The sequence below is a fragment of the Eptesicus fuscus genome, chromosome 19 (assembly GCF_027574615.1).
Source record: "Eptesicus fuscus isolate TK198812 chromosome 19, DD_ASM_mEF_20220401, whole genome shotgun sequence".
NCBI lineage: Eukaryota > Metazoa > Chordata > Mammalia > Chiroptera > Vespertilionidae > Eptesicus > Eptesicus fuscus.
Window position 1 is genome coordinate 35,139,732 of NC_072491.1, and position 23,494 is coordinate 35,163,225.

The following is a 23,494-nucleotide window of genomic DNA, read 5'->3' on the forward strand; positions in this document are numbered from 1 at the left end:
TGAGTGGCAGTGATGCATGATGGATAGTGCATTATAGCTTCCTCCTGAGAGTGTGGCATTTGATTTGGACTGGAATTAAAATCTTATTATAATCATCGCTGTGATCTATCATAATTATATTCACATACAGATATAGTAATGGGTTGCCAATTCTCAGGAAGGGCCAAACACACGTATATCATTGAGATTTTCCATGACATGAAAATTTCTAAGCCCCCACCCCCTTCCTTATCAATCCAGGGACGTCTCTGTCTTGTGCACTTCTGCATGCCCAGCACTTAGGATAACGCCAGGTGCAGAGTAGGCATTCAATACATGTTTGCTGAATGTGAACTAAAAACTGGAGACATCAGAGCAGGAACCGAGCTAAAGGTGATGGGGATGCTTCCGTGAGTGCTTTGTGCAGGAGATCTGCAGCGTGTATAAACAGCGTGCTACCTCACCACCGACTGCCGGGGGCAGACACTCTGTTGGGCTTCCGTTTTCAGGTGGGAGAACATCGACTCCATTCCCCAATACTTACCCAGAGGTTAGGCAGCATCCCCCAACTGTCCCCTATATTCCAAGCTGGTGGATGAAAAAACGCACGAGATCTGAACCACGGATAGAAATGTCAGAAAAGCGGGCAGTAGGAACCAACAGTGATTCTTCCGAGCTCATACAAAACAAAACATGCACAAAACCTTTATTTTTCACTATTCACTCTTTGCACTGTTCACCCTTTATTCTTTAAAGACTGACCAAGAGAGACAAGACAGGGCTCCCTTAGATGAGCTGTCTTTACACGTTAGACTTATTGATTGTGACAATATTTTTGGAAATCAAGAGTAGAACCACTTCACTCCATGTTCCTATGTCAAACAACATGCCCAGCTTAATAAAAAAAATCAAAGCAGCAGAAAATATACAAAATCCCACCAGTTTTCCAATGTCCCATGCTTTTGAATGTGTGGGTTGTTTTTTTTTTTTTTTTAATCCTAACACATGATGGGTGATAGAAGCTTCTTTTTACTGTCAGAGAGATCAAAGAGAGGTTGAGAAAGAATCTATAAGCAGATGCTGCCCAGTGACAATCCTGAAAGAAGCCAACAGTGGGGCCAGATGTTGGGGTGACCTTTGGTCTGCAGAGCACACTGGCACGGTGTTGATTTAGATGGCTGTTGGCAGAAGCTGTAGATCCAGCAGCAGGGGGGAAACGCTAAACTACGGGATCCTTTCCTACTCTTTCCCATTGCTGCAAAACCTGAGACCACTGGTCAGCAGTGCTGACGGCTGTCAAAGAAGGTGAAGTCACCACACAAGCCTGCCAGTAGGTATCACATCAGAACCGAGTCAGCTGCGTGAGCGAGAACATCTTCGGGCTGTGCCATTTTGCATCCCACTGAACTTTCAACAGCTGTTTCTTGAGTGAATACAGACACAAAATAATTATATAAAAAGAACAGCATATTCAATATGCAGGACGATGTTTACATTCCTTCCACCGCCATCAATAGAGGATATAGCTGAGAAAGACTCTGGCATGTCTGAAAAGTTAATGCCCTGTCAACAAGCCTAATTAGTGCCCAGTGAAAGTTCTGCATTGAACCCTGAATCCACAACACTGAAGGAAGAGGAAGTATTTTTTAATCAAGCAGAATTACTCAAATCGGTACTGCAGACACAAAAAGAATTTGTAACGACATGTCACGGTTTGAAAGACTCCTATCACATTATGCATTCACTCATTCATTCATTCATTCATTCATTCATAGTGCCATCATTCATTCACTCAATAGGAATTTTAAAACTTCTTTTCTAGTGACCCAAATGTTCTTATGATTGTAAACACTCATAAATAAGGCAGGTTATCTCTAATCTTCCATTCTGACAGAATTTTAAATCCTTGCCACCATACAGTGCTGAAACACGGACTGTAAACAGCGGCTTGCTTTATTTATATTAGATACGATTGAAGACCACACGGCTCTTCTGACGCTTTTAGACATTTTGTCACTTTACCTGGAGAAATATCCACGGCTTATTCTGCATTGCTGCTGATGTCCAGCACTTGTCAAAACCTCTCTCTGTCAAGGCCGTCACCAAGAGTTGCAAAATGACAGATCAGGCTGTCTGAGTCGATGGAGCCCCAGGAAAAATGGAACAGATAGAAAATTCATGACTCTAAACTACATCAAAGTGACTTCTGTCATCATCATGTCAAAAGAACTGTTCATTTTAAGATGTTTTTTAAAATTATATAAATACCTTTTTGAATATGAGCTAAGTGTAATAAAACATTTTTTGGTGTACAGTATGATGATCCAAATGTTCCGAACATATACTTTAGATCATGCAGGAAGAAGGAAAATTCTAATAGTAGACACTGTATTACAGCTAAAACCAATAACATTCAAGAGAGATGTATGGAGATACTATCGGCTTAAAATAGGACAAACCATCTGGCTATAGAGGAACAAAAGTATTTTTTTTGCCAATTTTCTGGACCCACCAAATTTCTACAACTAGATTAAATTTTATTCTTCTACAATCAGTTTTGATCCTTTATTTATTTATTTATTCATTTATTTATTTATTTTGCTTAGTGTGACAATTATAAAACACTTAATTCAGTATTATTTTCCTAAACAAGGTTCCTAAGATATCTGGTATTACTTTAATAAAACAAAAATCATTGGAAAAGCCTCATAATACATACTTCCCTTAAAATAATTGCTTTCAGAGAAAAGTAAAAAAATAAAGTACTGCATACGCAGAACCACTCCATAATCACATTCAGAGGGCCATTCACCGGGTGAAATATGAGTTGCATAAATCTGGAAGTGACCCCTCTCCCATTTTAATTCCCAACACCTTTCAGGAAGGATGGCTGGCACCTGGTGCTAGAACCCAGGCAACTTGATTCCCACTGCTCATATGTCACTGAAATAAACAGGATAAGTGACCTTGTGATGAAAAGGTCATCGACTGGGCAATGTGCGTATATACAGAGCAGACAAGAGGGAAAATACATATAATTCTCCACACATACTCATGCACACATGTACAGGGACACATGTGTACATACATGTGGACACACACTCACAGGCACACATGCATGAACAGGCTCACATACACCTGAACCAGGAATCAAATGTATAATTCCACACTCACTGTAACTACCCAGGATTCTGTTGATCATTTACACTACTTCACTTAGCTATGATCTAGCAATTTTTACATCAGTCCCTTCTAAAAGCTGCCCTTACAGAGACCATCTACAATCTCCATAACAGCAGCTAATGAACTCGATGCACTCATCGAGTTGCGAAAAAATCCATTCTCTGTGACCAGAAAGGCTTGCTTACCTCCAGAGTGACAACAGATCTCAAACATAATGACCACTTCCAGTTTTGAGAGTAGAAGCCTGCTTCAAACCAGTGCCATGGCATTGTGCCTAAACGTGTCTGGGAAGTACCATCCATTAAGGCAAAATTAGAACAAGATCTCCATTTCTCATTATAGGAAGAACTCAATATATCTTGTGGCCTACTTACAAAAAGATGTTTATTACCTGTAAGTGTACAGAGGTGTGGGCTCCACAGCAGCCGTGATTGGTAATAAGCTTATTTTTCTCATTTACATTGATAGCAAGCATTAGTGAAGATATATGCATTTCATTTCATGGTTCAGAAAGAACAAAGTATATGTATATGTGATAGCAGTGGGTGGTTAATGAAATGGTCTGACAAACATAAGCTAATACATAATCATACCAGAATGTGAACTGGCACACCTGTTCCTGCTTCACAGACTGGCGATTCTTAAGGAAAAGTTACCATTCTCGGGCACGGGAGCCACTACTATTCAGACATCAACATCCAAGGAAATTTTCACCACCTTTTTGTGGTTGCTGCGACCACTAACGGGTGGCTATTTTAATGATAGCGAATCTCTTTTGCTCGTGTCCTAAGAGTAATGAAAACATCACACATGCATGAAGCTCCAGTAATTATTTTAAACTGCCTTCTGTTGTCCCCCTGAGGAACACAGTGGTATTTGTTTGATGCAGTTTAATTAGTGTCAGGGTAATTAATGCTATGCTATCTACATGAGATCAAAACCCTTTCTTTGTAGCACTCGGGTAACTAAGAACTAAGAAGAGGAAGCGTTTGGAAAAACGTCGAGGCACGGTGTTAACTGGGTGCACGGGTGAGTCGAATCGCTCATCACTTCTCCCTCCACGCCTCACCCAGACGGCAATGCCAGTCCCTCCCAGGACGAGATCAAACCTGGAACGCGTTGGAACCGCACTGACAGGCATACGACCCAGTGGCTGCTATGGAATTAAATTCTTTCTTTATGGATATAATCAAGTTAACTGAAACATTCATGGTCACCAGGCACCTTTTGCCAGAGTTTAATCCCTTAATAATGAAAATCGCAAACTTTTGCACCGATGGGGAACTCCAGTCCCTTGTACACAGGGTGGTGATTGTACCACGTGCTGATACACTTTCCCAAATAAAAGAATCATTGGTTTAATGAATGAATGTGATTCTGCTTAAAGGCTTGAATAAAATTTGCCTTTCATAGTAGGTACAGATATTCTCTCTATTTGATAATAATGTGAACACAGGGAAAAGAGAGAAAGGCAGGGAAGAGAAGTTAAGTACACAGAAATTCCAGACACACACATAACGTGCACTACCATAAATCCTTTTTAACTGATTCTGTGGTAATAAGCAACGGAAGGATAAATCTCCCAACACACAAACTCAAGCTGATCACAGGCTTAAGGAAATAGCTCCAGTTATCTTGACTGGAAAAATTATGACATCCTAGAGGTTATTCCAGTTTCTAATAAAGCACTGTGGCTAACAAACAAAAATAAAAGGATCAACCATTTTCTTTATTTCACAACAGATGAAATTACGGGCCTCGCAGGATAGACACAACGGCACTGAATTTATTTTTACTCTCAAACATGCCCCATGCAATGTTCATTTTGGAACAAGACAGGTGCTTTAACACAACAATGATAACCAGCATTAGACGGATGACACTTTTTTTTATGGGAAGGGGAGGCTTAATGGTACATATCTAAAAAAGAAATAAACATGACTGGTTTAAAGTCAACCCAAATGGATTTAGCTCGTTATGTAAGTATGGAAATAGCAAGCGTGAAAATAACCTCTGCACTGCACGAGACGCGAACAAAGAAAAATACTTCTAGGGGGTCCAAATAAGTCTATTAGTACTTATGAAATTGTGTCCGTGCCCATCAGTGGCTGAAATTTAGGTTAACATTATTAAATGAAATTTCCCTAGCCCGGGCTGGCGGGGTGGCAGCAGCTAAGAGGGTCTGTGCTGAATCCATCTTCTTGAGGTCATTCATTACTGAATACCTAGCGGGATCAGCTGACTCGCAAAATATGTTCTTTCACATCCTTAGTTCTGCTTCCTGCAACTTAGTTGTTTATCAATTAAAGTGATAAATACAAGGGACTCCGATAACACAAGAAACGCATTATGCAGTAAAGTAACCTCTGGGAACCCTGCAATAAGAACGGCGTGCAAAGTTCAACAACTGTGAAGGAACTATTAAAGAGGACACACAAACAAGTGACCTTGACTGACAAACGCACTTCATTCCAGCAATAAACAGCGGTGGTGCTGATAACTGCTCATTGGCGCAGAGAGTAATTACCTATCTGTCAGCGTTGCTGGTGTGTGCGAAATAGTATAAATGAAACATACATAATGTACGGCAATAATATCGGGCATGCAGAACCTAATGTATTATCATCATTCTCAGGACCCAGGTTTATGTGGCTGCCACCACTGAGTAAATGCCTTCCAGCCATGATAATTTCATTCTAATCTCTGTTCCATATTATAATTTTCATAGCTAAAAGATACTGAGGAGCAATCCGTTTCAATCAAGGGCTAAATAGAACACAACCTGTAACTGGGTATTTTATACACCTATATATATATTTTTTTCTTTCAAAAAATTCAGTTCATTTATGAAGAGACTGGAATAAGCTGTAAATTTATGGGTGACAAACCCTGTCTGCACCAATGTCACCGTGTTGGAGACGGGCTGTAAGGGGCTGAGGAAAGGGTCGGGAGCTTTGTCTCCCCTTGCTTTCAACAATACGAAAGTCTGTCTTTTTAAATGTGTCTACTCTGTTCCAAAATATAAGGTAAGGACGCATTTTTTTTTTTTTGGACAAAGTAAAAATAATCCCTATTTGATAGGAGAAAAGCAACCATATAGTTTCTGAGACAAATTATCTGGATTTGCATGAATTGCTTAATTAGGTAGCAGAAGCACAGAATAATCTCCCGCATCATGATACTCCACTGTTCTTATAAAACTCTTCGACTCTTGCATGCTTATTTTTTTTTCCCTTTAATGCAAATGCAATTTGGTGACGCCTCTCAATTGTATTTAAGACCACACAAAAGAAAATCTAAGTAGCAGCTAGGCCATCAGGAAAAACCCCCGTCTCAAGGACGAAGCATAAGGAACCCCCATGGTTCATAGGGAGAACAAGAGAAAGCAGCATATCCCAAACCACATAATAAAAACAGCTGCTTGGCCCTAGCCGGTTTGGCTCAGTGTATAGAGCATTGGCCTGTGGACTCAAGGGTCCCAGGTTCAATTCCGGTCCAAGGTACATGTGAGCTTGGTGCCCCAGTAGGGGGCATGCAAGGAGGCAGCCAATCAATGATTCCCTCTCATCATTGATGTTTCTCTCTCTCTCTTCCTTCTCTCTTCCTCTCTGAAATCAATAAAAACATATTTTTTTAAAAACAAACAGCTGCTTGTCTACGAGCTCTATCACTCAGAAAGGAAGCGAACATATGAATATTGAGAAAGCACACTGCCACGTATGATTGTTTTAATGTTGTCCTCCTGTGTTTACAGCAAAAATGCGTATTTGGGAAACGTTAGAGTAGACTGAACTAACAATGAATGCAATAATCCACCTTGTTAAAGAAGTATTTTAATGGATGGTCCAATACCCCGTTTCAAATTACAGGAGTGACATTATCTATGGAAGGACCTCATCTTCTTTCTTTAACTTTTTGTTTGCTGGCTTCTCCAAGTGGTTTTCTAACACTACTATTGTAAGTAATGAATGAAGTCCTAATAGGAGATGAGGCAAACCAGAGAAATAACTCAAGTTTTTCTTGTGTTACCCTTTGGTTTTCTGAACTTTTCTTTTTATATTCCTAGTCAGGGGAGAAAGCAATAAAAAAGCTAACTCATACTAAGTTGTTAGGGATACAACATATTAACTCTCAGAGAAGCACTACTATTTTAAAGAAAAGGCAAGGCTGAGGTAATCCTAAACATGAAGACTTTTTTTAAAAAAACTTATATTTTAGCTCCTCAGATCATGACATTGAGTAGCTTGTCCATTCTACTCATGCATCACGCCACTGAATTTTATGGCTAGTTCAATAGAAAAGATTTTTACCCAATTTTGAGTCATTTAATCAGACCTGGTATTTCAGGATACCCTATCAAAAGGCATATCTGTTGGTTGAATAATGTCTGTGAGTTCCACGGATAGATCTTAATAATCACAGCAAGCTTGCCATTGGATACATATTACACTCCTTACCAGAGTAACTTAAGTCTTTCTTGATATATACCACACACACACACACACACACACACACACACACACACTAGAGGCCAGGTGCACGAAATGCGTGCACGGGGGGGGGGGGGACGGTGTCCCTCAGCCCAGCCTGCACCCTCTCCAATCTGGGACCCCTCGAGGGATGTCCGACTGCCCGTTTAGGCCCGATTCTACCTGGTAGGATCGGGCCTAAACGGGCAGTCAGACATCCCTCTCACAATCCAGGACTGCTGGCTCCCAACTGCTCACCTGCTTGCCTTCCTGACTGCCCCTAACTGCTTCTGCCTGCCAGCCTGATCACCCCCTAACCACTCCCCTGCCAGACTGATTGATGCCTAACTGCTCCCCTGCCAGCCTGTTTGCCCCTAACTGCTCTCCCCTGCAGGCCTGGGTCTCCCACAACTGCCTTCCCTTGCGGGCCTGGATCCCCCACAACTGTTCTCCCCTGCAGGCCTAGTCACCCCTAACTACCCTCCTCTGAAGCGTGGTCCCCCCCAACTGCTCTCCCCTGCAGGCCTGGTCCTCCCCAACTGCCCTCCCTTGCAGGCCTGGGTCCCCCCAAATTGCCCTTCGCTGCAGGCCCAGTCGCCCCCAACTTCCCTCCTCTGCCAGCCTGGTCACCCTTATCTGCCCTCCCCTGCAAGCTTGATTGCCCCCAACTTCCCTCCCTTGCAGCTCTGGTCCCTCCCAACTGCCCTCCCCTGCTGGCCTGATCGCCCACAACTGCCCTCCCTTGCAGGTCTGGTCCCTCCCAACTGCCCTCCCCTGCTGGCCATCTTGTGGCAGCCATCTTGTGTCCACATGGGGGCAGGATCTTTGACCACATAGGGGTAGTCATCTTGTGTGTTGGAGTGGCAGTCAATTTGCATATTACTCTTTTATTAGATAGGATATATATATGTGTGTGTGTGTGTGTGTGTGTGTGTGTGTGTGTGTGTGTGTTTTACATGTAGGCTTAAGAATATAGTATATATCAGAACATAGAACATTTTTAGGGAAAGGTATTATCTATTTCTTTATTCTAAGAATAACGCATTTTTCACATCTTACACATCTTTGGAATAGCTTCTTACAGTCTCTGCCATCCAGGTGGCAGCTGTTGGTACCGTTGGTAAGATCAAGAGAATTCCAGCATTAAAGCATCTTAGACTTGACTCTTGACTCTTGCATTCAATGAGAGGCAACATTTCATACTATTCTGGCTTTGAGGTACATCCATTCACATTTATCTTAAAATGGTCTTAATTACAATCACACCTTAACAAACTATCCAGTCAAATAATATATTTATGTGGATATAGATTACATCTGTGTGACACAAAAACATCTAGTTAATTTATTAAATCAGAAATAGCTGATTTAACGGGGGGCAGGGGGGGTCAACTAAACTTAGCTGCTAGTCCTACTGACTATGGAAGGACCACATGGACCTTGCATTGGATGTATTCAGACATTTATCTCTGTGGTCTGCTCAGCAATTTAGCTCAATCACATTTACTGGTGACTCTCAACCTAGGAATGGGGCAGAGATCCCAGGGAGCCTTTCACTCATCTCCAGCTCCAGCAAAGGGACAAGTGACCACCTCCCTCCTGCTGAGAAGCACTGTCCTAGGGACCAAGTGTGTCTGATGGGTTGTGTCTTGTCACTCTGGTGTGTTAGGGTGGTAAAAATACTGAGAACCAGGGGAGAGTGTAGTGTACATAAATCAAAACAATGTGGGGGGGGGTGTGGGGCGGGGGAGGAATCACCTTTCTATGATTTTCTCAAATAGCCCCAAGGACATTTATCAACCAACATGATTAGAATTCAAGTTGTTTATTGTCTCCTTATGCACCAGAAAATTGCTAATGCATTTCACAGGCATTATTCTCAATACCTAACACCTAACTTTTTTTCAATGAATATGTGTTGAATAAATGAATGAATCAATGAGTGAACGAATGGTATTCTCCAAAATAGATTAGTTATTTTATAAAAATATATGTCCTAATTTGATGCTGCAAAGCTCACACACACACACACACACACACACACACACACACACACACACAATTAAAATGTTAAGCACAAAGTACTCTATCATGTTCTCTGGTGTTATACAATTTTGGGGGGTAATAGAATTATTTAGGATTGATGGTTTTGCACAGTTAAAGCACACTTTTAAATCAGAAATTAACTTTTAATATATGGCTTGGTGATGATGATAATACTGAGATATGTAAAGTGTAGTTGCCTTCTTATAGGCAATATACTTGATTAATTTTGAACAATTTAACAGTGAAAGATTAATTAAGAATTTCATCCAGTACAGGCCATCTTTCTTCCCCAATTACATTCCTTTAGAGCCACTATAACTGTTTTAATAATTGTACTGAAAATGCTAGAAAGTATCAAGTTAATACAGTGATTCAGCAAGAACAATAAATTTCAAGAATAAGTTACTTTGCTATTTGGAGCATTTAACACCATGGTGTGTATATATATGTGTGTCTTCTGAACTCCAACAGGTTATTGTAACCCAGAAAGTCTAAAGTCAGCCTTAAATTTAGTTATATAAAACTACTTTTATGTTAAATATCTACTTGAAGATACATTTCTAGAAAAAGAAAACAGAACTAAGAACTCCTCTATTTAAATTCTAATAGATTACATGCATATAACATTTCTCTCTGAAAATATATTTAGTAGGATTGTCTTTGAAAAAAGGCATATACCCTCTTTAGCTGTAAACTTAACCCTAACTGAAAGAAATTTTAGAGTGCAAATGAGTAAAACATGCTAATAATGAGTATAAGGGGAAAATATCTTAATTTAGGAACTCTTTTATACTCAAGCTAGGAAGATAGTTATTCTCCAAACAATCATTATTCCCATATACTAACTGAGAAATTGTTAGGTATGTAACTTCTCATTTTCCTAACTTTGGTTATTAAGATCCTAATTCTAATGGAATAGAAATCATTGTCAAAAGTTTAGCAATTATGAAAGCTTCCTTCACTTGTTTGGTTTCTGATAAGCAAGGTGCAACATGAAATCTTGGTTGCCTCAGAATAATAGAAATTAGTTCTTGTCATAAATAACAGCTCTACTATTCTTGTCAATAGGATCAAATTGGGTCCATTTTATCCCCTATTAAAATATTAAAATAACCCCATAAACAAAGATGTTGCTTAACAGAGAGGCCGTCCAGCATCACTGCCATGAACAGGCTTACAAGGAAGACCTGGGTTGCCCCTGTCTCAGCTATTCACATTGCACATGTGTCTTACCTCTTTGAATCACAATAATAGTAATGTTCCATTGGTACTTATTAAGCCCTCTAGAAATAAGAGCAAAGGTTATAATAAGAAAAAGTGTTTCTTAAAAGAAGGTTATTTAGATCACCATCAAAAACAGAACTGAGCAATCCATCTACTTAATGCCATCTAGTAGCTCACAAAATCAGAATGTATTAGAAACCCTGACTGATTCAGTTTTAAACAATAACACATTAGTATGCCAAACAAGCCTTCAAGAGAGAAAATGAAAGTCTGAGAGCCCTACTAAGAGGATACTTTCAGCCTTAATGGAGTGCATTTCCATTTAGTTTTGAGGATTCCTGAGACCAACAAAATGAATATCCAAGCCAACATTATTTCCCAAATTCCAGAGCCTATTACCTATTTCAATATGTTTGTCTGCATCAAAGCCGCACTCTCCCAATGACTGACTAGTCAGTCAGCTTTCTGATGTCATCCCCAGGTAAAAGTTCTTTTCTAGCAAAAATGTAAACTGAGTTGTGTTTATTTGGTACTAAAGAGTAACCTCTTCCTCTCTTTTGAGTGAACAGAGATCTCACAAACGCAATCAGACCGTACCTGTTTAAAACTCAATAAACTCTACTGCAAAGGTAACTTGCAATCGGAAGTTAATCTCTGGGAATGAAATTCAATTGTCATTTTAAATGAAAAGTCCCCCAGTCACTAAGATGGCAGGGCTCTATTGGATAGTCAGTTATTTCCAAGTTGTACTAGTAAAAAAAACACCATTTCAGGATAACATTAACATTTGTTAACTCAATTTATTTTCTTGGATTCTAACTTGTTTTCCTAAAGACTTAAAATCCAGTGTCCAAAGTAAACTTGTAGTCTGACCAATCATAAACTCTGGACTTCTGAAGAAGGGTTGTTGGTCAATGTACATAGGAAATGAGATGAGGCCATTTTTTATAACTCACTACAAAAATATATCTAAAAAGAGAGAGATATACATGAGTGTTTGGTGGGCATTGAGGGGAGGGATCACTTTGTGAAATACAGATAACACATGTTTTCACTTATATCAATTTCTCATATGTTTATATAAATGTATATACTATATTCGTATAAAAGATGTAAGAGATCTGCTATGACTTCTTGAACAGCAGAACCACCATGCACCAATGCTCTATCTTTAAATACTTCATAGATGAGTGCAAGTGATGTCACAGCTGCACAGTCAACCTACTGGTGTCTCTTCAGGCCAGTGGCCCTACTGCTCTGGAACCAGTCAATGCAGGGTGGCCAGTTACCATAACTCTCTAGAAAGGGGCACACGGTGGCACTAAAAGAGGGTGAGGGGTGATCTTGTCATCTGTCACTCTCGGAAAGGAGCCTTGCCTTAGAGAAGGAGGCCAAGGTCTGCAGAAAAGGATCCCCATGTACACCTCCACTGACCGTTCTAACCTTGTTTCCGACTCAACATTTAGTCAGTTCTTTGGAAAGCTAGCTAAGTGGGACATTTGCCATTCGGTAAGGCAAAGATACTAAGAAGGCACTCTTGTGAGGGTTACTTTAAATTCCAAATATTCTTATAATATGCCTTCCTCCAGAAAATAATGTAGAATTTGATTTGAATCTTCCAAACAAGGCTTGCTCAGAAAACCATCTACTCAGTCATCAAATCAACAATGCTAATTGCAATTTACAATGTGCAATGTAGCATGCGCTAATAGTCTTATTATAGCCCTTTCAGTAATGCAGGTTTAAAATTATTTTTGTCTTGGTGGCTATGTCTCATTTTCATGAATACTTAAAAATAATTTTACGGCCATCCTCACTTTTCTCTTCTGTACTATTATGATCCTACACCTCACAGGATTCTTTTGAGGATGAAAAGAGATTACGTAAAGGACTTCACAGGGCACGGGCAGATGTTGACAAGTCAGGAAATCATAAGGAGCAGCAGCAGCAGTAGCATTTGTAGTAGTTGCTCCTAGTCTGACTTCCCTTTTGCAATTAAGAATCTTCTTGAAATTCATATCCTAAAACTCTAAAAAAAAAAGGAAATCCAACTTATATCTACAAAAATAGCACTCTCACAGACAAAAATACAAATACATCAGCAATCCTTTTAAACACTTCTCTGGAACTGGCTTTTTTCAGAAGCACTTATAATCTGGAGCTCGGAACAGGAAATAAGCTGGCCTGCCCAAGGGCAATTTTTCTGCCATTAATTCAATGCTAGGATCATCATGCCACTTTAAGAGCAGGAAGATAAATACAGAGTCATAATTTTGTAATATGGTATGTATTACCACCGCTTGATTGTGCCTTTTGAATTTGCATTTTGAAAGGGCTTTGTTTTGTTCATTGTTGTAGCTCCAGCTGTGAACCGGCACATTACAGCTAATCAAGATATATTTGTTGAATAAATGCCTGAATGTTTATAAAAATAGATATCTTTCCTCCTCATGACATATATTTACCATAATAAAAAATTTTAAAACATTGTGAAGTCAAGAGAGAAAAGAAAATTCAGTGTAAGAGAGGACACTTTGCTTGACCGTCCATTATATATGTGAAAGTATGCACCAGCAGATTCTACAGTCCTTTGCATATAATGTTATCAGTGCATATCACTGACTGAAAATATTTTATGTCTATATTGATCTTGTAACTATTAGCTCCTTGAGGATTTTTACTCATCTTTACTCTATTATATCAGAGAAATTCAATAAAATATTAGTTGGATGAATAGAGTTGATTAGTGAACTAATTAATAAGTAGTACCAGCAAATAAAAATTGTCAGTGAATTGTGTGAGACTTGTCCAATGATATGTTTGGGGATCCAACCTTATGAAGTTTAAAAGCTACTTTCAAATTAATTACACTGATACCAAGAAGCTTAACTGGATGCCAGAACAAAGTCCAACACTATTAATAAAAAAATATAAAATTCAGTACCCCAAAATAAAATCATCAATGTCCAGCATGCAATAGAAGCTATCAAGCATGCAAAGAAGCAGGAAAATATACGAAAAAAATCAATTTAAAAGGCCCACAAAAATGAAGGAGAAAGCATTACCAGACAAGAGTGTTAAAATGGTAAATATAAACATGCTTCATTTTTTCAAGAAAACATGAATTAAAAGAATGGAAGATATACAAAACAAATTTTAGAGATGGAAAATAAAATATCAAATAAAATTACGCTGAATAAGACCAACAGCAGATTGGATTAGATACTGTACAAGAAAAGATCAGTCAGCTTGGAGAAATAGCAATAGAAACTATCCTAAAGGAAGTAAAAACAGATAAAAGATTTAAAAAGAAACTAAAGAGTTGGAATGACCTGTGGGACAATATAAAGCAGTAATTGGAATTCCAGAAGGAGAGAAGAGAGAAGGGAAGGCAAAAATATTTTCAAGGAATAATGGCCCAAATTTTTCCAAATCTTATCAAAATTATAAAGTCACAGATCCCTTCCTTTTATATTATGCTATCACTATCATTTATAATATATAGAAATTGCTTATTAGCTATATAAAAATTCAACACAATTCAATAATAATTGCAAGCACTTATATAAGCAGATAAAAACACTGATTCCCAGAAATATTAGGCAGTGTGCTCAATGTATCTGAACTCTTATGTGAATCCAGGTCTCAAACCCAGGAGATCTGACAAGCCCCTAACCACTGTACCATCCGGCCTGTGTGCCATCTGTGCCAAGAACAGACGTTAACATACTAAAACTTAAGTTAGAGGTGCACATTTTTATGCTAAACATTATTTTAAAAACAATTCAGTTCAATTGTGGTTCTTCACATAATATCAATTTACTCCTTATCGCCCAGGATCCAGAATTATGTCAATTAAGTATGTGCAAATTCATAAACAAAGTGGCAAAAAGACCAAGAACATATTAGCATTCAAATCAGTGTGACCTGCCATTTAGCCACTGACTAAATCAACAGTAAACAACTGTGTGTATCTGGAAGAATGCGCACCTGGGATTTTCTGAAGCCACATTTAAAAAGAAAACCAAGCACATCCAAATACCAGAGTTGTCAATAACTAGACTCCTTGTAGCCAGAATCAGAGGGTTCTTGCTGACACATGTAACCTCTGCTTGTCCTTTGTCACATATGTGCTTCTCCTGCAAACTGTCAGTGACTTGTCAGAACTGATCAGGAAGTCTAAGGCCATTCCTCAGTGATGGACTGATCTAGACACGACAGCGTCCCATTTCTGGTTCTGTGTCACATACCATATGAAAACTGATGTCCCCGTCACTCTACTCTCAGGATAAATAGCTGCATACAATAATAATGAGATTTTTAAAGGCTACAAAAATCACAGGATAAATTCAACATTTAATCATATTTAAAACAAATATGTAATCTAATGGTGCAGAAAAAGATTGTCTTATAGAAAGATATAGAATCTTTTCTTCCTATGTATGAATAAAGCTGTCCATGCTCCTTGTTTGGGAACTCAAATCATTAAAAAAAAAAATCAAATCTAGTGTTGCTCAGTGGTTGAGCATTAACCCATGAACAAAGAGGTCCTGGTTTGATTCTGGGTCAGGGCACAATGCCCGGGTTTCGGGTTCGATCTCCAGTAGGGGGTGTGAAGGAGACTCTCCAATAGGGGGTGTGAAGGAGGCAGCCAATTGATGTTTCTATCTCTATCCCTCTCCCTTCCTTTCTCTCTAAAACCAATAAAAACATTTTTTTAAAAAAAATCAAATTTAGGAAGGAGGTAATAGGGGACTTCAGTAAAAGACCTGAGACCCTGATGGCTCCCAAGGCCTCCAACCAAGGAATTACAGGCTAGAATTCTGGAAGCATCTCTGTTTCTCTCCAACGTGTCTACCTTGAAATTTGGTAGAAATTAGAATTTATATTATTCTTTCAAGAAAAAAACAATGGGCATATAATAATTAAATTGTCCTTTCTGAAAGAAAAAAATCTGAAAAATGTTTGCTATTTCTTAAAACGTCTGACACCACTGAAATATACTGAGACTATGAAATAACTGTAAATTATTGTATTAGGAAGAGATGGGATCACTAACTGTGAACATGGTTATAAACTATAGACTGTATTCTTCAAAGGGGAAAAGGGACATAAAAGGATACCCATTGGATAATTTACATAAATTATCAAACAACATTTATGCTGCCCTTTCCTCATTAGGCTTCCTAACCCACCTTCTTTCATTTCCCCATTCTCTCATTATTATCCTTGTTAGTCACTCTACTACAAAATATAAAGATTTTACTACAAAATATATAGAAGAGAAAAGAATATCTCCTTCTGCCACAATTCTAGGATCCTGCTTCTATTTTTCCAGAATGCATCCATTAGTTATCTCTAGGTCTGAAGTTAGCTGATGGTGGTTGTTTGGCGTGTGCGTGTGCGTGTGCGTGTGTGTGCGTGTGCGTGTGTGTGTGTGTGTGTGTGTGTGTGTGTAGCTTCTGGGGTAGAGTAAGGCATGTGAGGTTCCTTATAGGATGGCAGATGCAGGATGTGGTATAAAGGCAGACATCTGTATCCCTGACTCAAAAATATCAGAGTTAGATTTTCCTCAGGGTAACTGCAAAGGTGAATATGAGATAGACTTCCCTCAAGGGTCTAACTTGCATTCCAGTGTCAAGACAGTGATGGCGGGGTTACTCCTTCAAGGCCATCAAGGTCCCATCTATTGTGCTACAATAATCGTGATTTAAATACTCATGAGATGCAGTGGTTTCTAAAGTACTAAGTTACGCGCCCCTAGGTCCGGGTGAGGCCATGTGTCCCTGGATCCGGGTGAGGCCTCGCGCACCTAGGTCCGGGTGAGGCCACGCGCCCCTGGGTCTGGGAGAGGCCACGCATCCCTGGGTCCGGGTGAGGCCACGCGCCCCTGGACCCGGGTGAGGCTGGGTCCCTGGGCCCGGGTGAGGCCACGCGCCCCTGGGTCTGGGAGAGGCCACGCGCCCCCGGGTCCAGGTGAGGCCACGCGCCCCTGGATCCGGGTGAGGCTGGGTCCCGGGTCCGGGTGAGGCCTCGCGCACCTAGGTCCGGGTGAGGCCACGCGCCCCTAGGTCTGGGAGAGGCCACGCACCCCCGGGTCCGGGTGAGGCCATGTGTCCCTGGATCCAGGTGAGGCCTCGCGCACCTAGGTACGGGTGAGGCCACGCGCCCCTGGGTCTGGGAGAGGCCACACACCCCTGGGTCCGGGTGAGGCCACGCGACCCTGGACCCGGGTGAGGTTTGGTCCCTGGGCCCGGGAGAGGCCACGCGCCCCTGGGTCCGGGTGAGGCCTTGCGCCCCTGGACCCGGGTGAGGCCACGTGCCCCTAGGTCTGGGTGAGGCCACGCGCCCCTAGACCTGGATGAGGCTGGGTCCCTGGGCCCGGGTGAGGCCATGTGCCCCTGGGTCCGGGTGAGGCCTTGCGCCCCTGGGTACGGGTGAAGCCGGAGCCTGGGTCCGGGTGAGGCCGTGTGCTCCTGGATCCGGGTGAGGCTGGGTCCCGGGCCCGGGTGAGGCCACGCGCCCCCTGGGTCTGGGTGAAGCCGTGTCCCTGGGTCCGGCCGAGACCAAACCAGAGGGAGTCGGACCTCCGTTACCACCATTTGTCCACCATCCAGAGCTGAGGGGTCAGTGCTGACATGTACACATAAGGAACCGGTGGACATTGAAATTGGGTCTCAAAAGAGCTGTTGGTCCAGAAAGAAACTCACTACAGACTGATTCATTTGCCTGTCAGCATAACTATTATTGCTCGTCTCACATTCAGTTCTTATAAGTATATCTCTAGTGACACATGATCTCGCTCATCTAGGGGAAATGATGAACAACATAGACTGAGGAACAAGAACAGAACCAGAAACAAGGAGGCATCGATTGGACTATCGGGCCTCAGAGGGAGGATAGGGGAGGGTGGGGGGAGGGGGGAGAGATCAACCAAAGGACTTGTGTGCATGCATATGAGCCTATCCAATGGTTAAGTTCAACAGGGGGTTGGGGCATCCGTGGGGAGGGGTGTGGGAGGGGAATGGGGGGATGAGGACAAATATGTGACACCTTAATCAATAAAGAAATTAAAAAATAAAAATAAATAAAAAATAAAAAAATAATAAAGTACTAAGTTAGTGCTGTGTAATTTTGAGGTCACTGGGGCATATTTTTAAAGAACTTAAACTTGTGGCAAATGGTTATGGTAGGTTTTAAGACAACTATGAATATACAACTGACCATATCCATCACTCAAAAATTGGATTTTAGAAGAATACAAATTTGTAGAGAGCACATGAATGTTACTTGGATGGGCAACCAACATTTCTGACACTTGAGATGGTTCTGTGACTACCTTTGTCCAAAAAATATCCTCCTCCCCTCACATATTCAAATATCATCTACTTAACATATACTATATTGTTCATTCTAAAATCGATCTTAAGACCCCACAAAATAAAGCCCAAACTATCTCGCTTTAAACCACAATTGTGATGAACTATATGCAGCAGATACACAAATTGTTGATTGTCTGTTAAGATATTAACTGTATTGATTTCTAAAAAGAAGTCTAGAATTTTAAAAGCCAAACTGAGCTGATTAGCTAGGACAGATTGTTGCTTGTCTAAGTGACTTAGTTTGTGTGACAGAGCTACAAGCTGCCTTTGGGTTCACAAGTCCTTCAAAACCAAAGATCCATGCTAATGGAACCCTTTTCAGCATAAAGCACCCAACAATCAGAGTTAAAGTTTTATTTATTGGCTTTGACCATCTACTTCTGTTATCAACCATAAGGGCCCATACACTTCATCAACCCCTAACAATAGCCGCAAGCTTGGACAATCTGTCTTGCGTCTTTATTGGGTAAGACTTCAATGGAACAGCCTGGATTAAAGAGCAGCCCACGCATAAAATGGAAACTCATTAAAATAAACTTTCTCAAAGGGGGAAACTTCAGTTCCAATTGAACTGAACTGTTTTTATTTCAAAGATGAAAGACCTATTACCCAGTTATACATTCATGTGCTCTTGGCCTAAGAGCTTTTTATTTGATGACTTTAACTTTGAGTCCCTTCCCATGTCTTTTTGGAAGAAACATAATAGGAATTCATCCCTTATTGAGCCTGATTGGAACATAGTATCTGTGAACCTCTTAATAATACTTCAGACCTTTATGGTTTAATTTGCAATGGTGTCCTTTTTGTCTGCCTTACTGGCCTTTAATCCAAGGCACAATACACCCACTTTACATGTATTTGCAGAAAAGCATTGAATACCTAAGGATTTTTTAATGTGCTCATTAGAAATAGTGATTTTTAAAAACACACAGGTAAGGTCATTTAGGCAACAGAATGCAAAGATGAATGAATAAAAGGATGATGTCAAAGATGGTTGTTGCCAATTGTTTACATGAAAACTGCCTTACAGCTTTGAGCCTGAAAACTTCACCTTGAACTTATTATGAGCTCTTTTCAGTGAAAACAACAACACAAAATGAAAAAGTCAAGAGACTGAGAAAAATCTCTGTTATGTTAAAATATAAGCCATCCTATAAAAGAGTAATATAACTGATAGTAGCTGAAGCAAATAATAATATTCTCAAAGCTTTAATTTTATATGAATGACCATTAAGTGAAATGAACCACAATCATGGTTACTTACATACACAGAATATTCAGAGAAAATGTTAATGTTCGAAGCAATGCAAAAACATCCACACAGTGGTTGTACACACATGCTATCAAAAGGAAATTAAGCTCTTTAAAACCGGTTTCATGTCATTAAATAATTTTAATTCAGACTTCTTTGTCTGAGGCCAAAATGTACGTCATGTGCATATTTTAAAAGACATACTAGTTAAAAAAATATAGATCTCTTATGATAAAGATATCCCTTTAAATTATGTAATTATAAAACTATATGTGGATATGATTTAAATTTTAGCATAATTAAGAACTAGCATAACGGTCTCTGTGTAATGGAAGTGTTATAATTTTTCAGCAAAAATTTTTAACAGAGTTTGCTAAAAGCCTCTCCATTATACTCTTAATTTAATCTATGTGTAAGTTACTCTCAAATAGATTTTTCTTTATGCAAAAATTTATTAAAATTTAAATATCTAAATAAAACCCTTTTCTTTAAAAAAATCTATTCTTTAAAATAAAACAGCCTAACATATTACAAAGTCACATGTAATCACAAATGACAAACTATAGGAAAATACTTGATGCTTACTTATGTTAAAAACAAGGCAAGAGGCCCCAAAAGGAGTCACTTGTGCTAAGCCCCATATCACTAAACCAAGACCTAATACCTAATTTAATTACAGTTTCAGCCATGACAATCTGACATTACCAGATCAGCCTGAGAGACCCCTGCTGTCCCCAAGAGAAAGGTGCCCTCAGCTGTTTCCTAGTATAACCTCCTTCTGCCTACAGAAGACTTTCATTTTGTACAACTCTTTGGAGGTCCTTTCTATTAGCTAGATGGGATGCTGCTGGGTTCATAAATCCCTGAATAAAGCTACTAAAATCTTCAAAATTTACTCAGTTTAATTTTGTTTCTTAATGCTTAGTTCTTTATCTATAAAGTCAATCTCAACTTTCCTGCATATTTTTATTTTGTGGTTGTTTTTGTTTTTAATAGGAAATGTATTAAAACTTCAACATTAATTTAAAAAAATTTTTTATTTATTTCAGAGAGGGAGAGAGAGATAAGACACATCATTGATTGGCTGCCTTCTGCACACCCCACACTGGCAATCAAGCCCACCACCCAGGCATGTGCCCGTGACAGGAATCGAAGCTGAGACCCTTCAGTCTGCAGGCCGACGCTCTATCCACTGAGCCAAACCAGCTAGGGTCAGAACTTGAACATTAATTTTAACTAACAAACAACAAAACAAAACCCACTGCCAGTAAAATTACAGACAACCCTGTCATTCACCCAGTTACACAACTAGCTCAAGTACAAGATAAACATTTGTGCTGGCTGTTAAAAAATTACTCTAAGTGAATCCTGTGCTCTGCTCAGCCAAAATCACAGTGTTTCTTCACTTCTTTTTTTTAATACCTTAATTTCTATATTTTATTTTATATATTTTTTGGTTTTACGACATCTACCCTATTACCAATATGATACTTGAGCTTTATTATTTTTTGGACTTTTCTGTATGTTTGAAATATTTCATAATAAAATATGCTCTGCTCTCCCTCCCATCATCTGCCTCTCGCACTTAATAAATGTTCTTTGTTTGTTGTTGCTCCAGTCTCTGCTCCTCTTTTCCTGTGCACACTGAGGTCATCAGCTTCTCTCTCTCCATCATGACTTGGCTCACTTTCCTTTGGCCTTTGGGCACAGTCTGTCCTTGGGCTCTGGACCACTCCAACTGGGGAATAAACTTTGTTTCTGCTCTTGCCACGCATATCCTTCCAGATATGGAGCCAGTTAAATTTTTATTATAGATAGAATTTTCTGTTTTCAGAAGCAGAAGTATATATTTTACTTGAAACACATAATATTAAATCCTTCTAAACACACATGTGTAGAATTTTGGGCCAACTGACTTTCCTTCCAGACACTAAGTTTTTATTTGGGAATTTTTCCATGATTTAAGTATTAGCCTATGGCAACCTAAAGAGATGTTTTCATGAACTCAAAAAAGACACTTAAAATATTTTCTGTTGCTTTTACTGATAATGTGTGTCAACTAATCTGATAGGTTAAATACAATGTTTCCTCATGTAAAGAGTTGTTCAAACTTTGATGTGCATTTATTAGATAAAAGTTTATGCAGCTTTGCCCAATAAAATCCTTTAACTTTGCATAATAATAATAATAATAATAATAATAATAATAATAATAAAATAAGCAACAAGGTCTCAGGGAAAATTCATATAGTTCTGCCTCATTTTAAGCAAAATCAGCATGTAAATGAGGGGTGAAGGATGACTAAAACACTCATGTTTATAATGCACAGCCATAGAAATATGAATTATTCCACCAAGAAACTTTGTTCATAAAAAATTTGATTATTATTAATTAGAAACTGTGCTTACCTAAAAAGATAACTTATGAAACTTGCATTTAATATAAACCACTTCTATTTTTTATATAACAACTTCTATTTTTTACATAACATAATGAGGCATTCATTCTTCCTTATTATCAGAAGGATGAGTATAAAAGTTTAGAAACTATGATTAATTTCTTGTTCAACGAAATTGGCCAAAGCTTCCCACAGCTTTAAGAAGACCACTCTGGAAATTCTGTTTTCTGAATGTGAAGTTCTTTTTTTCATCTTCAGCAGCATAGCTAGTGTATGAGAACAATGGAAAACTGCATGTGGGAGCTATGGCCTCTCTAGGCCACCTATGAAAATGGGTGGCAAGAGCAGCCAAAACCTGTCCAGGATATGTTGCTAGACCTTATATAACCCCTCAGAGAAGTTCACAAAACAAACCCAGTGTTGAAAATACGGCTGCAAACATTAACCACAAAAATCACTTTAATTCAAACAAATTTTGCTTTCACTTAAATAAATCATATAAATGCAAAATAACTTTCAATAAAGTATTAGATGAGAAATAGCTTTTAAAATTTGCACATAACAATGTTATCTACTAAAGAAAATCTAATATGATTAAAGTGCTTTGCTTTTGCATTGAAATTGTTATGTGTCAAAAAATGAGATGGGATAGTAGCTTTTCCCTTCCGTTTACATGTGCTAACAGTTTCTGGGGATTGTTCGAGATTTTCATTTTATGATGTCACCTTCTGGTGCTCTCCTAGGAAAACTGGGAAACCATATAGTAGCAAATTTAAGAATAGCAAACAGAAGACTGAAAGGATGTACGGAGTATTTGGGGGGAGGGGGGAGGTAAAAATGTTCCCCCTTCTTTTTCTTTTTGCCTTAATCCTCTCATTTGGTTTAGAAACATAAGGCCCTGTTCACTTCATTTAAGCCTCACAATGACTGGAAGCCCGATCAATCTGTCTTGTGTCTTCTTAGGGTAAAACTGCAATTGAGCGGAAGCAACAGATGAACAAAGCCCACATTCAAATCTGTAGCTCATTAAAATAATGTTAAAATAGAGTAAAATCTCAATTGTAAGTGAATTGTAGCTGGCTTCCCCCCCCCCCCTGCTAAATACAATTTGATTAATAAAATCATTAGCCCTGAATCAGTGGTCTTTAAAGTAAATTTAAATAAATGTCTCATTCTTTTTTAAAATTGGAACATTTTGAAAAACATTTTGGAAATAGGTATTCAGCGAAGCACCAAATGAGATAACATCATAGCAGTCATGCCACTAAGACATGAGTCCCAGAGATTCTACACAGTATATGGAGGAACCATCCATGCAGCAGTTCTGGCTCTGAAGTCCTCTGACTCTATACGGTTATATCATAGGGAGAGTTTCTATACATAATGTCATGTTGATTTGCCATGTCACAATGTGTATCCAAATGCCCACTAAGTAAAATGTATAGTAACCCAGAATTCAGTAGGGGCATTTACAAGTACACATACTATCTCTGGCAATTTGTTTTCAATTTGATCCTGTGGATTCCTATCTGTACCTAATCCAGGTCAGGTTTGTGAAAGT

The 23,494-nt window shown here is 39.3% G+C and overlaps 1 protein-coding gene and 1 non-coding gene across 4 annotated transcripts in view; one reads left to right on the forward strand and one right to left on the reverse strand.

Annotated features, from left to right (window-relative positions):
• The window catches only part of LOC103294001 (cytochrome P450 7B1), a 158,289-nt gene that overhangs the window by 82,929 nt on the left and 51,866 nt on the right, over window positions 1-23,494 (reverse strand). Inside the window, exon 1 of one of the 3 annotated variants that reach the window (XM_054708578.1) lies at window positions 2,002-2,020. The exons of the other annotated variants lie outside the window; for them this stretch is intronic. The gene's annotated coding sequence lies outside the window, so the exon portion shown is untranslated. Of the gene's footprint in view, window positions 1-2,001; window positions 2,021-23,494 lie in introns of those variants that run through there. 3 annotated transcript variants of the gene reach the window in all.
• On the forward strand, window positions 16,846-16,910 carry MIR9279A-2 (microRNA mir-9279a-2; the record flags this gene model as incomplete). Its single annotated transcript, NR_130572.2, is given in 1 exon segment — window positions 16,846-16,910. It is a non-coding gene; the product is annotated as a microRNA mir-9279a-2 (primary transcript).